General features: G+C 38.1%; 1 protein-coding gene and 1 non-coding gene across 2 annotated transcripts in view; both read right to left on the bottom strand.

The window, feature by feature from the left end:
- LOC126754187 (protein Skeletor, isoforms B/C) overlaps positions 1-12,647 on the bottom strand; it is a 90,374-nt gene that overhangs the window by 23,710 nt on the left and 54,017 nt on the right. The gene's annotated exons all lie outside the window — the stretch shown is intronic.
- On the bottom strand, positions 4,966-5,130 carry LOC126751816 (U1 spliceosomal RNA). Its single transcript, XR_007665929.1, has one exon. It is a non-coding gene; the product is annotated as a U1 spliceosomal RNA (small nuclear RNA).

The following is a 12,647-nucleotide window of genomic DNA, read 5'->3' as shown; positions in this document are numbered from 1 at the left end:
CTCTTCAAATAAAAATGTTTTCAAAACGAGGACCTGAGTTTGATCGGTCAGTTTGCATAGTAGCTTTAATAGAGAAACGAGTAATTTTTTGAAGAGAAAAGAACGTGTGTAAAATTTCCGATCGATGTCTCAAAAACTGAGGGACTTCACGTATATACAGACAGACGAACAAAGTTATGTAAATCGACTGATACATATATTTAGATTATATTAGATATACATATATATATATATTAGGACTCCGTCGTTTCTTTCTAGTTGTTGCTACGCAGAAAAGTTTTCCTGCTTAGGATATAAAAATATTTCCAATTTAATACTAAAATTTGTGAGAAACGAAGTCACATTTAAACGAAATATCTATTATATTGATTTATGTAAATTAAGTAAGTTAAGAGACCGCAGACGTTCCATTGCCAGACCATGAAAAAGTTCGAATAGCAATTACCCGTCTGAAGATCAACAAAGCGCGGATTGCCGGCCGAGCTATTCAAATACGGTGGCGAAGAACTGATAAGGAGCATGCATCAGCTTCTTTGTAGAATATGGTCGGACGAAAGCATGCCCTGCGATCGGGATTTAAGTGTGCTTTACCCAATCCACAAAAAGGAAACCTCTATTGAGCGAATTATGTGAAAGATTAAAGCCTACCGTCAACAAACTGTTTGGACCTTTTTAGCTTTAGGCCTGGAAAATTAACTGACCAGTTATGCACCATCCGCCAAATCTTGGAAAAGACGCGTGAAAAGAGGTCAATTTCAAAGCTGCTTTTGACAGAACGAACGAACGAAAGCTGCCTTTATGCCGCGATGTCTGAATTTGGTATCCCCGTCAACTAAAACTGTAAAAACTGACGTTAAGCTATAACAAAAGCTACCCAAAGATCGGAAAGTGGTCGGAAGGATCTATCAGAGTTAGTGATTGATCTGCACCTGCAGAAGTAAAGCAGGATCCAGAGACTATCGAATACCCACCACATTACCAATCCAAAGTAATCGAGACAATGGTGCCCTCACTTGTGAACTCATACATTTTGCAGTTCTCAGTGATTTGAAATGACCAGGCCCTTAGACGAGTCTGACAATAAAGTACCTTGATGCTATATATGACTGCTTAAATAAATTTAGAGCGCTCAGCAAGCGAGTTAAAAGCTAGTATTGCTGCTCTGCCGTCTGATTTTTGCCTCAAAATAATTTCGAAGCTTTCCAATGTGTTTTTTTATTTTATTACACTCACACTAGACCATAGGATCTAGATATACTCTTAATATTTATGCCAAAACTAATGTGGAACATTTCTATTAATTATTACGAGTATTAGAATTCATTTATTACTCCTCCACAAACAATATTGCAAATATTCATTTAAAATCAGTTTGTTTGTCAATCTGCGCTTCTGAAGTTTTTTTGAAATATAATTGATACTAACAGCGAACTAAAATTTCCTACTGGGTGCCTTGCAAAACTTTCATTCAATCGAAACAATGCTTTCTAGCGTTACCCTTGGGACTGTCAGCGCTAAGCTTTGTGACACTAAGGCTAAATATATGTATATGTATTTTTGCGCTGCGTGTTTTTCTAATAATATTCTTTTTCAATCGACGCTTTGTCGAAAGGCTTTATTTGATTTCATATTTGTTGCTGGCAATGATGAGAATTCGCTTTCACTGCGCGCTGCTTTCGGTAATGCGGTTGGGTTTTGCGCGGCAGTTTTGCAATCATCAGGAGACTTGCAGGCTACAAGTACACATACATACACCTACACATAGACAATTTATATATTTATAATGTGGTATTTTTTATGTATGTCAGTGTGTTTTCTCATTTTGCCACCAGAGTGCATTTATTTTATTTGATTTCATTCGAGTTTTCCTCCTTTTTTTGTGCCCCCAAACCCATCTTCCTGCCTACTTGCAATTATTTTGAAAGGCCTTTGCTAACTTACATACTTACGCATGTTTGTCTAACTACTATATATTATAAGTATATATGTATGTGTATGTATTGCAAGTGTGTCAGTGTGTTTGCAAGGTTTGCGCGGAACGAGTTCAAGTCTGTTTCTTTTCTTTATTCGCTTTGCAATGTTTGTTTTGCTAGGATATTTTATTGGGTTTTGTGACAGCAGGATATCCACTCGAACACTTGTTGTTATTACTGTACATATACACACGTACACATATGTATGTATTTTCATGTATGTGTATACATATACATATGTAACTATGAATAGCTTTTAGAGTTTTTCTTCTTCTTCACTTTTCCTTTTTATTAGCAACATAAGAAAACCAATATTTGAAGTTCACTATGTCATTACGGTTGACATTTATAATGTTGTCATTATTGATATTTCGCCGTACATACATATGTATATGTACATTTTTTATAGAGCTTGATAACTTTTTTAAAAAAAAACGCATAAAATTTGCAAAATGTCATCGGTTTTTATTTGAAACGTTCATTGGTTGAAGATAATTTCAATGCATTTTTGTTCCATAATTTCAATTATGGAAATGTTGTCTTCCAAAGCTGAGTCCATTTTTAAATAGAGTAACTACATATTGGGTTAGTCTCCGAAAAAATGTTTTTCAATTTTTCAAACCATGTCATGTTCTTCCATCATAATGTATGTATCTATCTGAAAGTGCTTGTCAAATCATTTGTGAAAACCAAATAGTTTGAAAGGTTCAAGGATGATCGATATATTGGGTAGTCGAAAAAGTTTTTTCGTATTTCTAATCAAACTTCAAATATATACCATTTTGGTAGACCACTTTTTGCCATTTTCCGCTACTATTCCACACTATTCCATCAGCGTAAAACTTTTCAGGTTTCACGGTGAAAAACTGCGACAAGTAATTTTCACAGGCTTCTCTTCAAGCTAACTTTACTCCATTAAGGGAGTTCTGCATTGACCGAAACAAATGGTAGTCCGATGGTGCAGGTAAAGGCTATATGGTGGATGCTTCAAAGCTTCAAAGCCAAGCACTCCCAGTTTTTGCCGAGTCATCAAAGATGTGTGTGGTCTAGCGTTGTTCTTGATGGAAGAAGAAGCTCTTTCTGTTGATCAGTTCTGGCCGTTTTTTTCGATTGCTTGCTTCAATGTCATCAGTTGTTGTCAGTAAAATGTAGAATCAATCGTTCGACCAGGCTGGAGCAGCTTATAGTGGATGATTTCTTTCCAATCCCACCAAACACTCAGCATAACCTTTCGAGGCGTCAATCCTGGCTTTGGGACCACTGGTTGAGTTTCACCACGCTTGTACCATGATCGCTTTTGCACATTATTGTCGTCTTTGATCCACCTTTCATCTCCTGTTACCATTCGCTTCAGAGGTGGTTCGATTTCATTTCATTTCAGCAAAGAATCGCAGATGTTAATTCGGTCCATTCAATTTTTCACAGACAATTCATGTGGTACCAAACATCAAGCTTCTTTTTGTAGCCAGCCTTTTTTAAATGGTTCAAAACCGTTTGATAATGAATGTTAAGTTCCTTAGCGATGTCATGGCTGCTTATGTGACGGTCCTGGTCAACCTTTTCCATAATTTCATCGACTTTTTCAACGATAGGTCGACCAGAGCGAGATGCAACTTTCACATCGAAATTTCCAGAACGAAAGCGAGCGAACCATTGTTGTCCTACACGAACAGCATCGTCTCCGTAAACTTCACAAATTTCATTGGTGGCATGCGTGGCATTCTTCTCTTTTTTATACAAAAATTTCCAAATATATCGAATTTCTTCATTATTTTCACTCATTTTTGAACCACTGCTGCAACATTTTTCAACTTCCCGAATTTAAAAAACTACGAAAAGACTTTTTGACTACCAAATGGTTTACATTTAATGGTGCTGGTAATACATAGGAGCGACAGACTTCAAGCGACATCTGCCATATTTTAAAATACACATGTTCTTTGGCAGATGTCGCTTGAGGTCTGTCGCTCTCTATGTATTCAGCACATTACTTGTATTTATGAAACTTCTTGCTTTACTCGAATGCAATCTAAATTCGAAAGATCGACTTAGTTGTCAAAGGAAAAAAACCCACTAGTACGGTTTAAGGGTTATATTCACATGTGAATTTTCAAAAATCTTTTTTTTTTTTGCATTTTTATCGAATTTACTTGTGCATATACATATATTTCAGTATATTTCTCGAAAATTTTAAAGTGATGCCGCAAATACTTTCGGAACCTTGAGAGTATTTGTTAGAGTATATTATTATAAATAACATATGTATTAGGGGTATTCAGACCGAAGCCTGTTAATTTGGTAATTCGTTAACGATACTTCGTTAAAAGAAATTAAACGAAAGAACATACTTTTTGTTCTACACTGTACAGCATGAAACTTAAATTTTATTGGTCGAAACAGCTGATTCAATTTTTTAACGAGAAAAAATATGCGAATTTCTTAAAATTTTCAAAATCAAAATTGCCAGTTTATCATTTAATTTAAAAATTATGTTTTTCAGAGCAAATTTATTACTGGTAAGTACTTTAAATTGATGTACAGAGCAGCAGGAGAACAGCTGATGTGATATTACCGAGTAACGAAACAATTATCAAGCTTGATGGATAGTTCGTTACTCGGTAGAGCGATAGTCTGTTAGTTTTACAAAAACAAAATACATGTAAAAAACTACCGAATAACGACTAACGAATTAACAAGGCTGGTCTGAATACCCCTATTATAAATGTATATTATCTTAAACAGTGTTTTTCTGAGTTGCAAGTAAATAGATATATTCCCCCAATAGTAAAAGTGATAACTTTGTTCGCATAAAATGTGGACACGCAAATTCCTAAAGGAAACGAATTGTGAAGTATTCTTCCACTGAACTGTTGACTTATTAATATTTTTGAAATATCAAAACTGGCAATAATGAATTTTTATAAGTATGTACATATATGTTATAGAAAATACCATGCCTTTCGTATATAATTGTATGTATGTATTCAAAAACGTCGGGACGGCGCGTACGCCATTCCCGGCTACCAAAAATTACACGCACGAGTTATTCACATTAGGAATAATCGCAAAGGTCAACCCAATCGAAGTGCAATGATCAGGTCTCGCTTCGGAGGAACCGCCTTCATGATCACGGTTAACCTCTACGCCAGGTAAGTATGCTTTTCTCCGCTCAAACGAAAGTATTTCAGTAAAATAGTGTAGAAAGTGGTTGAGAATTACTATAAAAGGATATGCGTGAGTTTAGTGCTCAATGAAAAAGGATATTCATTACACAAGCGAAGGAGAGGTGAAAGGTAAAGAAGAAAATGGTATCTACCTAAGTTGTGTTAGGGTTGTTTCTGTAACATGTTGCAAGTTGAATGGTCATTACTATAGATTTTTTGGAATCTTTCAGAGCATACAATTTTTTTTTCCAAAGGACTAATCCATATATCAATGAGTAAGGTTATTTGAGAGATGGTATTAATTAAGTTGGGATTAATGCTTCTTAGTTAGATTTTTCTTTCAACTGTATTGAAGTTCTTTGTGTAACTCTTAACCATGAGTGAATGTAGTCCGACGTTCATAAAAGAAGTCATCACATACATATGTACTATCTGAAATTGGTTTAGAAATAAACCTGAGTTATTTACGACCATCCATACAAAAACTATCTTAACTTTCAGTTTTAAAGATATCTAAATAAAATTGTATAGACAATTTTACTATATTGCTCGCAATTTGTACCAATGTGGAAAATTTCGTAAAGATATCTTATCCTTATTCCCTTCTAGATTACAGATTATTTTTATACATTCCATATCTGCTTTGTTATCTTGCAGCTTGTTATTGAGTTCCATCTACTTGTATACTGAGTTATTTGTTCAAAATGCATATATTTCTTTTTTTTAATCGTTTACAGCCGGCATGGTATTGAATCCGCCTCGGTTTCATCTAAAGAGGCTCTTAACTTTGCCAACTCATCGGCCTGTGCGTTGCCGAAAACCTTAATTATGGACAAGTGGAACTGAACTGCGTGTGAGATGAAAGCCTTCCTGGAGTTTTTGACTAGGTTGGAATTGAGCTGTGTCGTCGACCAGGCAAACAATGCCAATTGGCTATTCGTGTATATGGTTGCTTTCTGTATCCTCCCGCAGGTTATCAATAGAACTTCATGGGCCTTCTCTATACCTATGTAGTGCGTCCGCTTGGAAGATGCTGCGTAAGTTTGGTAGGCGGATTCAAATAGATATGTCAAGATCATTGGATTATAACTCAGCTCATACTCCGTAGGCCATTTTGGAACTGTCGGTATAGATAGAGGTAGTATCCTGCTCTTCTACTAAACCTCTTTTCCAATCGCCTGTAGAGGGAATCCTCACCCGAAATTAATTACAATAATCTAACCCTTTTAGGATATAGTCTGATTTGTTTATGTTAGGTGATTTAGAATAACGCTTTATTCGTACTCTTTCCGGCGCCAACCCCGACTTGGTTAAATTGACTCAGCTCGTCATGGTGATCATGTGTATGGTTGATGAGGTCTTCGAAGTTTCCTGCTAAGTGTTACAAATTTCGGGGCAAACTTAATGTACCTTGTTCAAGGTATTAAAATGAGTCAGAGTAGGCCGAGAAGCGCTGGGCTATGCATGTAGATTGATAAATTCAATTTTTTATGAAAAGGTACGTAGTCTTCGCCCATCTATCTATTAGTTTCAACCAATTTCATTTTTAACTTTTCTGATGGGGTTGGCTGTACCAGCTTATGCTCGAATCCCGATGGCATAAGATTCATAATTCAAATTATGCAGTCAATGTCAAAATATGGTGTCAAACTTAGGTCTTCTTTATTATTATTTTTTGTCTACTAAAAATGGAAATCACACTCATTTAACCCTTCACCAACTATTTAGTATTCATGCCACAGCAATTATATCATATTTACTTACTTATGTATATACTCATGAAGTTTCAAAATATTTTTATTACACACCCCCTCAGCACTTCAATCTACCAACTGACTTGTTGCATGTCAATAAACCTGATAGATTGTTTAATAAAAGCAATGAAATGCGTAAATGCAAATCAACTAAGTACATATGTACTTATGTATATACATGCCTAGTTACATACAAATATACATCGATGTGTACACAAAACAAATATTAAACACTCCGACAAGCATTCACCCGTATTTGTGTGCAAACAACAAAAATGTGAGCATAAGCAAATTAATTTTCGACTGGTGAATATTTCAGGCACAAAAATCACCCCGAAAAAAATGCGGATATAAACATGTAATTGAGGAGCGGCGACTGGTCCATGGCACAAGTACCTGATGATGAACGACGACAAGTACTTATGTGTATGAATTTGTGTGATTGTGTGTGTGTGTTTATGAATAATCAGCTGACAAAAACGGTGAACAACGCCAAATGATGACTACTCAATTAAATTTAAATGACAATGGACAGACGGCAGTGCGATACGTGAGTGAAAAATGCACACACCCACAGCTACACAACTGCAAAAGTATGTACAAGCTGAGCTTGATGGGCGTAACGGCGCTGATTGTGTTGTAAATGATGATGCGAGAACACTTGTTCAGAAAAAAAAGATATACAAGTATGAAGGAATTACGCACAATTTATGAGCGACAAAATTTCTTAAAAACGAATAACTTGAAAGAACTCAATACCAAACAACTTGAAATAAAATTTTATTATTTTTTTAAAGAAAACTGAAAAATTGATGAAAACAATTTTAAGTCAAAATTCAAATTTCCCAAAATCCAAAGTTAAATTCTGCAGCAAACCGAAAACTGAAAGCAGCATAGTCTTCGTTTGCTGCATTTTCCAAACTCCCTCCGAACACAAAAGAACTCAAATTTAATTATCTTTAAGTAATTTTGTCAACGACAAATGCAGATCAACGAAATCTTTGTCAAGGGGGGTGTGCAGCGAGTTTATGAAGTGAGAATGTGACAGCATACACATGTATGTGTGTGCGCCGAATTGAAGGGTGCATAAAAGTAAAAGGGTGTGAAAGTGTTAAGACGACAAATGCACCGCGTCTCTGGTGATTAGTATAATGACTGATGAATCGTTAATGAGTGCTGAGTTGCTTGGTTTACCAGTCAAACGCTTTAATGGTTGCATGAGGTAAAAGGAGTATACAAGGTCTGTCGCAAAAGAAACAGGACTGTTAAAAAAAACAACAAAAAATGAATATTTTTCAAAAGTTTTATTTTTTTTTTTTTAAGTAGTTTCCTTGTGCTTCGATACAGCGTTTAGCCCGTCAATTACCATTTCAAATGAGTGTTTAAGGTCATTTTTCGGAATGCTCTTGAGAATATCGGTCGTCGCTTTTTGGATAGCTGAAATGTCCTGAAACCAGTGTCCTTTCATGGGCAAATGAAGTTTTCCAAATAGGTAAAAATTACAGGGTGCCAGATCAGGTAAGTAGGGTGAGTGATTAATGGTTAAAATGGAGTCTTTTGTCAAAAAATCAGTGACAAGCGTCGACCGATGACACGGCGCATTATCGTGCAACAGGCGCCAGGACCCTGCCTCACGGTATTGTGGTCGAGCACGACGAATACGTGACAAAAGACGCTTCATAACACCAAGGTAAAACACAGCATTATTCGTTTGGCCAGGTGGGACGAACTCTCGGTGTACAATACCCTCGGAATCGTAAAAACAAATCAGCATTGTCTTTATTTTTGACTTCTGAAGACGACCGACTTCTGATCGTCACAGAGGCCTCAGAATCGCTTAAACCACTCATGCACATTACTACGGGATAGACACTGATCACCATAAACTTTTTACATCATTTGAAATGTTTCAGTAAACCTTTTCCCAAGTTTAAAACAAAATTTAATATTTGCTCTTTGCATTTTACGACCGATGACCAAAAGCTGCTGTCACTTTTTGATCGATAACATCGATTGTAGTTATCTAATTGTCTTAAAACTTTTACGAAATGTCAACAAGAGATCAAACTTTGTATTTCATATACCCACCAAAGGTGGTGCCACCAGAAACACTTATATTTAAAAAGTTCTGTTTCTTTTGCGACAGACCTTGTATATGGGCATATGTATGTACATATGTAGAATAAAGTAGGTTTGTCATAATATGTGTTAGGCTTAGTTGTATTATATATAGGGAGACATCCCTTTGCCCGACCATGAAGAAGTTTGAATGGCAATTACCCCTTTGAAGAACAATAAACAAGCAACAATTGCTGGTCGAGCTATTTAAAAACGGTGCCGAAAATTGGTAATTTAATGATGCTCTGCCCAATCCACAAAAACGGAGACCCCACAATTTCCGCCAACTATCGTGGGATAAGTCTCCTCAGCATCGCATATAAGGTTCTATCGAGCGTATGGTGTGAATGATTAAAGCCCACCGTCAACGGACTGATTTGACCTTATCAAAGCGGCTTCAGGCTTGGAAAATTCACAACAACCAGATATTCACCATCCGCCAAATCTTGGAAAAGACCCGCGGTAAGAGGATCGACACACACTGCCTCTTCGACGATTTCAAAGATACTTTTGACAGCACGAAAAGGAGCTGTCTTTATGCCGCAATGTCTGAATTTGGTATCCCCGCAAAACTAATACGGCTGTGTAAACTGACGTTGAGCAGTACCAAAAGCTCCGTCAGGATCGGAAGAGGCCTCTCCGAGGCGTTCGATACCAAACGAGGTTTCAGACAAGGCGACTTCCTATCGTGCGACTTCTTCAATCTACTGCTGGAGAAAATAATTCGAGCTGCGGAGCTAAATAGAAAAGTAAAAATCTTCTACAAGGGCGTACGCCGATGACATTGATATCATTGGCCATAACAACCGCTCCGTTAGTTCTGCATTTTCCAGGTTGGACAAAGAAGTAAGAAAAATGGGTCTGGTGGTGAATGAGATCAAAACGAAATATCTCCAGTCATCAAACAAACAGTCGTCACATTCGCGACTTGGCTCCGACATCACTGTTGACAACATCTGATTGTGTTTAACGTGGGATCCTGCTGTCGACAGCTTAACTCCACGGTGCTCAAAAGCACAACGGATCAATACAATGCGTCGATCAGCGCCCTGAAAATTGGGTAACGATTTTCAGTACCAATTGGCAGTGTGGCATGGACACACTAACCACCTTGGTAGGGTTCGAGGCCCATCTAAAACCTCTGCCGTACTTTGGGTCCGGCACCCGGTTGCAATGCAACTCCACATTCGACTGACAAAGTCAGTTCTTCCAGCGATTTGGGTTTTAACCACAGCCACCACGAATCTCCACAAAGGGCCAAACCCAATGAGCAGACTGGAGCGAACTCCAGGGGCTACTGCTCCCCGTGGTACCAGGTTAAGGTCTTTGGTATGACCTTGTAGCCAAAGCTACGACCGTCCATACAGCCCTGGACTGGTGGCCAGGATCTTAGTCGCCTCTTACGACAGGCATGCCTTACCGCGGGTATATTCGGTTTCCCCCCCTAACTGTTGACAGTCATAACTTCAAAGCTGTAGATAATTTCGTCTATCTTGGAACCAGCATTAACAGCAACAACAATGTCAGCCGCGAAATCCAACGCAGAGTAACTCTTGCCAATGGGTGCCCATTTCGACCATTCCTTGCTCTCTAGCAACCTAGTATTTCATGCAGGATATGATAAATGCGGATTTTATCTCAGTTCCCTTGGTGCATCTTCAATTTGCAGTTTGCTGATTTAGATCGTGGACTATTAAAACTTTATCAACCGCGATATTAGTTTTTGGCGCCATTGAGGACATCTTAAACCAATTTTTAACAGTCGCCATTGAGGAACAAGGTATTTAACAGCCAAGCGAACTTCACTGAGTGTTTTCGCTTCCAAAAACAATAATCAAATTTGGACACCAATCATCTTCGAAGATGTCCTCCTTCTTCTTTATTGGCATAGAAGACGTACTACCCGACAATGAATTCATTTTGCAAGAGTGGTGATATAGTGGGGTAAGTCATCGCACTCATACAGTCGGTTTCTTGAGATTCCGCTTATTCAAATCGTTCAATAAAAGAAGAGTACACTTCCTTCAAAAGACGCCCACCCAATTTTTTTCTTTGAACGCTTGTTTTCGAGAAAGGAAAGAAGATTCCTTATATTCAAAGGATGAATATAAATGTTAGGCCTTTATTTACATGTTACATATACATTTTTCCCCTTATTACATAATTTAAATTTTGTTATAAGTCCGACTGCACTCACCGCCGGCTGAAGGCCAACGATCCGCGTGCGCCCACTCGCTGTCCAAAACGCAATACTCATTTCGCATTTAAAGTCGCACTGCGTGTCAGCCAAATGAAATCTGCATAAATCAGCATTAAACATCGAAATGGATATCCCACATCTCGTAAATTTGCACCCACCCACACACACACACACTTATACACATTCAGCTAAGTGGGTATATATGCAGATGAGCAACAGTTCCTCGAGCTGTCAGCGAGTCGAACAATAACTAAGCAACTGCAACGCGGCGTGTGGCTCATGTTAATCACGCTTCCTTTATACTTTTCAAAATTCTAATTTAATTACTTCTGCTCAGTGCATGCATTGTCACGTGGTGGTTTGTCTTTTTGTGAATTTTGCATTTTGCTCATTTCGATTGTGCTCCAAGTGGCGTGAAAATAAAAGCGTTCGAAGCGTAGGCCAACCGCAACACAAAAACAAAACAAATTCACGCTGTGTCCTAAGCGCAATGCCAACTTCGAAAACGACTTAAAAAAAAAGCTTTGATTGTCAGCATAGATAATTAAACATGATTGCTTTCAAAATGAGAAAAAATGCTAAAAAAGAAGTTCCACGAAAGTTGGGTTAGATGTGTAAAAAACCACAGATATTTATAGGCAAACTTCATGGCGGCCATTAGCATGTCCTGCGCTGTGTTGCCGCCTTTCGAATTACCAGAGGATAGCCTGCGACTGAACTGTGGAGTTTTTTGTACATTTCTTTCGCTATTGGCTTAAAATTGTCAATAGAAATCATGTACTAGATCTTAAAAATTGTCCATAAGTGGATGCGTCTGAGTTCATGAATACTCACATACATATACTATATATGTACGTACACAAATATCCTAGAATCATATGTTTGTAGCGAATGAAGAGCAGGAAAAAACGGAAGGAAGAGAAGAAGAGAGAAGCCAAAGCCATTTGAGGATGTCACACTTAATGAGTGTCTAATAAAATGTTATACAGGGTTTGTCCAGAAAGTAATAGGACTGATTTTCTTCCATCGCGACTGTGCTTTGGAGCGCGCGCGCAACGACTGGATTCGGTAGAGGGCGTTCCTAGCTAACGAACAAGCGCCTGGTCAGTTGCCTCCGAGCACCTGGACAGTCAGGACAAACATTTTCGCGAGACGTGTTTTTTTGGAGGGCCGGGTAGAGGTCGCTTATGAATGAGCAAATCCAAAGTGAAAACGTTGCTTATCGTCTTTTTTGACATCAAAGGCATCGTCCACCATGAATTTGTACCTCCTGGACAAACCGTCAACACCAAGTTTTACGTGGAAGTCCTCAAGAGACTCAAACGAAGCGTCAATCGGGTCCGACAAGACATCGCAGCCGATTGGAAGTGGCACAACGACAACGTCCCAGCTCACACCACCTTTCTTGTGAACAGCTACCTAACCAAGACCGGCATCC

The sequence above is a fragment of the Bactrocera neohumeralis genome, chromosome 2 (assembly GCF_024586455.1).
Source record: "Bactrocera neohumeralis isolate Rockhampton chromosome 2, APGP_CSIRO_Bneo_wtdbg2-racon-allhic-juicebox.fasta_v2, whole genome shotgun sequence".
Classification (NCBI taxonomy): Eukaryota; Metazoa; Arthropoda; class Insecta; order Diptera; family Tephritidae; genus Bactrocera; species Bactrocera neohumeralis.
This window is presented reverse-complemented; position numbering and strand designations above follow the sequence as displayed.